The 5,000-nt window shown below is 26.9% G+C and overlaps 1 protein-coding gene and 1 long non-coding RNA gene across 8 annotated transcripts in view; one reads left to right on the top strand and one right to left on the bottom strand.

Moving 5' to 3' along the window:
* The window catches only part of LOC124952775 (myc box-dependent-interacting protein 1), a 36,636-nt gene that overhangs the window by 17,025 nt on the left and 14,611 nt on the right, over positions 1 to 5,000 (top strand). The gene's annotated exons all lie outside the window — the stretch shown is intronic.
* LOC124952776 overlaps positions 2,625 to 5,000 on the bottom strand; it is a 3,609-nt gene continuing 1,233 nt past the window's right edge. The window contains exons 2-3 of one of the 2 annotated variants that reach the window (XR_007101993.1): positions 4,537 to 4,703; positions 2,625 to 3,641 (exon numbers count right to left, since the gene is read on the bottom strand). This is a non-coding gene — a long non-coding RNA (uncharacterized LOC124952776). Of the gene's footprint in view, positions 3,642 to 3,689; positions 4,704 to 5,000 lie in introns of those variants that run through there. The other variant, XR_007101992.1, reaches the window with a different exon arrangement.

Raw genomic sequence — 5,000 nt, 5'->3', positions numbered from 1 at the left:
AATTCTTAGAAAGAATTTTTATGTACTGTACTTATAAAACTGATCGGGAGAGGATATCGCATTGATACCTATATGTACTATAATAATTAATTTTTGTATATGGAATTTTTCTCATTTATTTATTTTTTTAATTTATATTTATTTAATTTTTTAAATTATAAGATGATATCGTATTATTTACTTTAAGGTTCTCTATCATTAATCAAAGCTTTATATGGTATGTATATTTATTGGTTATGGTGTTTTTATCTTTTCTTATTTTACTTTCGAGGGAGATTTTATCTCTTAGAATCTCTGTTTTTGAAAGACCAGTGGTTGTTCTGCTATAACAACTTACTCTCACTTAAGTAGTCATAGTCATTAGTCATCATCAATCATGTTATCATACCCACTTGTTGAATCCCTGTTTCCCCTTCATTTGCATATTTAATTTTTCTATGACATTTTTATTTTTCTTTTTTTAAGGAGAATCTTACAAGGGAAAGTACACATTTTTTTATTTTTATTTAATTTGAACCTTTTGCAGGCGTTCTTTATTTTTATATATATATTTTTTTCCATATAGATAAATTTTACAACACGTTATTTATTATTTTTACTCCATTTTAATTTGAGTATTTATTTCATATTTATTTACTGAAATTTTTGTTTGGCTTCTGCACTTTTTTCATATAGATTTTATTTTTATTTTATATTTTTCCGGAAATCTACAAAGAGATTCCATTTTGGAAATTTTTTTCTTCATACACACCCTCTCCCTCCGAAAATTTTTTCATATGTAGTTCAAACTTTGAAAAGTCCCACCTGAAAGTGGGCCATAAGCAATGTATATAATATTATAATATTACTTAATGATATTTAAATCATTCATTTGCATATTTGTATGTATATGGGTTCCATATATTATAAAATTTTATTTTATATTTTAACTTTTTTTTTTCCAAGTAATTTTATCACAACAATAGAGAGGGGATTTGATCTTGCAATTTTTCGGAGTACTCTTCTTCCCCTCCCTTTTTCATTTCATAGACAATTAACTTTTATCCACCTGAGCCACAGATACTTATAGTTATTATTGAATGCTTCATTAAGGAATATCCATATTTATTTATTTATTTTTTTTTTCGTGGTAGTAACTAAAGGGATTCGATCTTACTATTTTCAAAGGGTAAAAGAAGCCCCCTCTAAATTTTTATAGGCGGATACCTAACCATCTGAGCCACGAATACTTACTGATATCCAATGTTTTATAATTATATTTAAACAATATCTATTATAGTATTCTTATATACACACACACATATATATATATATATATATATATATATATATATATAATTACTATAAATTTTAATTCTTTGATTTTTTTAATTAAAAAAAAATAAAAATAAAAAAGAACGAAATATACGTAAAAAAAAAAAAAAATTCCATGCTGAGCATGTTGAAAAAATATTGTAAAGTTATATTTCACTTTTATGGTCCGTTCACCTTGCAATACCTTCTATGGCTTTTTTATTAACCCCTGTATATATATATTCATGATCGCAATTTTCTTAAACATATTATCTGTTTGATATAAGAGAGACAAAAAGAGAAAGAGAGAGTGAGAGAGAGAAATAAAAAGAGATATCACATTCGTCGAGGTCAAATTAAAAATCGATCGCAAACGAAGACGTCATTCATAATCGTTCAGCCTGGAGGACAAAGTTAACGAGATCTAACTAGTGAAAGGAGGAGAAGGAGGAAGAAGTGATGATGATGGGGTGGGGTGGGGTTGTGGGGAAGGATGCATTGCATCCATATAATTGAATAAAGGCAAAAACATATTTGACGTTATTAAAGTTAGTCACACAGGCCAATCGATGGTAATCGTTCGTAATTATATATATATATATCTACACAGAAAAAAATAATATATACATATGTATTTATATATGTGTGTATCTATGTATATGTACATATACTTTATATATATTTATATATATATATATATATATATATATATATGTATTATTATTGTGAATATTTATATATTATTATTATTATTATCATAATTATTTATGTATATAAATTTATATACGTTTTTGTTTCCATGCAAAACTGCAATAATGCAATTAGATGTGATTAGAATTATGATTAAAATATATATTTAGTTATTTATTCGATGAATCATTGATCATATTTTGCTGTTATTTAACATAAAAAAAAAAAAAGAAAAAAAAAAAGAAGAAAAAAATAGAGAGAAAGAAAATAAAAAAAACTTGTTATCAATAATACATTTTTTACGAAACGAATTCTAACGATGTTTATTCGTCACGAAACTCTCTTTCCGGCCAACGTATTACTTTAACATATTCTTACTAAGAAATACGTAACTTAACGTCATCGGTTTATATCGATAAAAATTAACACCGAATCGATAATCGAATGACCTAAGATTACAACCAGATGTTATTACGTAGCATATCATATTAACGATTATTGTATATCCTTAAAGTTTTCTAGAAAGACTTAACTTACTTTGAAGCTTCGTTATCGGCAAACAAACAAAACAGAAATAAAAATAAAAGAAAAATAAAGAGTATTGTGAGTCAAAAGTTTTTAGACGTTCAAAAAAAAAAAAAAATAAAACGATTAATCATCCTTTTCGAAAATATTTTCATATTAATCTCTTTCGCGAATTAGTAAAATATTAACTTTTCAGTTTATAAAATCAAAAACCTAATTACGCAATTAAATTACTTCAAACATGTATAATCGTCTTTCGATATCAGTTGATAATTACTTTTGACTCGTTTAAATAAAAAGGGGGGAGGGGAGGAGGAAGAAGGGGCCAAAGTTTTTAGGCGGTTCAAAAGTTCTTGGATTTTTTTTTTTTTTTTTCGAAAAATCGATTATATTTTTTTTCTTTTTTCGAAACATTTTATTATAGACATTTTTATTGAGGATATTTACAAAACTCCAAGCAACACTCGTAAAATCTCAATTCTAACTGCGAGCTTAACAAAACGTCCTCTCAAAATAGTGTAATAGGTTTTGTAATAAAATCGGTCGATCGATATTGGCCAATTTAAAAAAAAAAGTTTTGGTCCACTTGAAAAAAAAAAAAACAAAAAAAAAAAAAGAAGAAGAAATTTTTGGCCCACCTAATGTAAAATATCTCTTATCTTTTAACGTTTGAATCGTTGAAATAACTCAAACGCAATAATTCAGTTGCAGTAAGAATATACTAACATCGTTAGAATATACTGACTTGCACGACAATTGCACACAATTCACGCGCATAAACGCACGTGTACACACACATACACACACACATGTATAGATATATGCAGGTTAATTCTTTAATACAAATAAACGTCTAGTAAAAGACGAATTACGATCCAAGGATGGATAATGTTCGATGAATAAATGTATGGATGGATGGATGGATGGATGGATGGATGGATCAACGGGTGTGCTTGTGTGTTTGTGTGTGTATGTGTGTGGTAAACGCGGGCCGAGTGCCCGAGGTTGATGTCCGAACATTGCTCGCCAACACATTCCAATTCCTAACTTTCTTCCTGTTGGTCTTTTTCGATGCCATTTTCTACCTTTGGAATTCCTATTACCGATCGAGCACGAGGATCGTTCGATGATCCCTTAAAAGAAAAAAAAATTCTTTTTCACCTTTTTTTTTTCTTTTGTTATTCCTCTTTTTATCCCTTTTTTTTTTTTTTTTTTTTTTTTTTTTTTTTTTTTTTTTTTTTTTTTTTAACTGGATCCCTAAAATCAAAAAGAAACACAAAATTTGCTTGTTAATTCGTACGAATGAAAGATGATGATTTTTGTTTTCTCTTCGATTTGTGTTTATTTAATGAAAGAAGAAAAGGAAAGAAGATGAAATATGTTCATTTTGCTTTCGTGAATTTTATTATCAACCTCTTTTACTTTCATTATTTATTACAAAAATTAATTTACCTTCCATCTTTTCTTTTACTTATTTATTTAATATTCTTTTTTTCTTTTTCTTCTTTTTTTTTGTTTGTTTGTTTGTTTAAATTAAGCAAAGACTCATTTTCGATTCTTACATAAAAATAAACAGAATAAGTAATAGATAATAATCATAATAATAATAATAATAATAATAATAATAATAATTAGTTTGGTAATATTGTTGTAAGAAAAATTTGTTATTATTACTAATATCACTACAAAGATAATAGCAAGACACGAAACGATAATAAGTTAATTTAGAAATGAAGCAATAGTTCTATCAGTTGTTTGATTAATGACAGTTGATTAATTAATTAATTACATTTTTTTTTTTTTACAATTGAACGGACACTCGTGAAAAAAAGAAAGAATTCTCACCCTCCATCCCCAAAAAAAAGAAGAGAAAGAAAGTTTCTTATCTTCGTATATATATAGTAAGAAAAAAAAAAAAAGAGAGAGAGAGAGAGAGAAAAAAAAAAGAAAAAAAATATATTATCGTTTTCATCGTCGCTCGTAGTAAAGAGCAAGTCACGAAATAATGGTAAGCTTATTATACTATACTTAGTAATTAACTTAGCGAGCTCCAGCAGTTGTTGCTTGATCACTGGCAATTAATGACTTGCAATTGGGTCCGCAGACACAAGCCTTTTAATATTTCAATGAAAAAGGAGAAGGAAGAAGGTCGTCCCATCGTCGATCTCATTTACTCTTGGGATATCGATTATTGGCTTTGAAAAAAGAAAAAGAAAAAAAAAAAAAGAAAACGAATTAAAGAGAACAAAAAAAGAAGAAGAAGAAGAAACCTCATAAAATATCGATATAACTAACTCGCTTGATCGTTTAACATTTTATTTCTATTTCATTTTTTATTTTTTTTTTTTTATATAATATGGTATTAAAAGATCGAGAAATGAGAGAGAGAGAGAGAGAGAGAGAGAGAGAGAGAGAGAGAGAGAGAGAGAAGATGATATAAGAAAATAATTTTTTTTTTTTTTTGCGGAAAAAAAAGAAAGAAAAAAAAAAGA

The sequence above is a fragment of the Vespa velutina genome, chromosome 11 (genome assembly GCF_912470025.1).
Source record: "Vespa velutina chromosome 11, iVesVel2.1, whole genome shotgun sequence".
NCBI lineage: Eukaryota > Metazoa > Arthropoda > Insecta > Hymenoptera > Vespidae > Vespa > Vespa velutina.
This window is presented reverse-complemented; position numbering and strand designations above follow the sequence as displayed.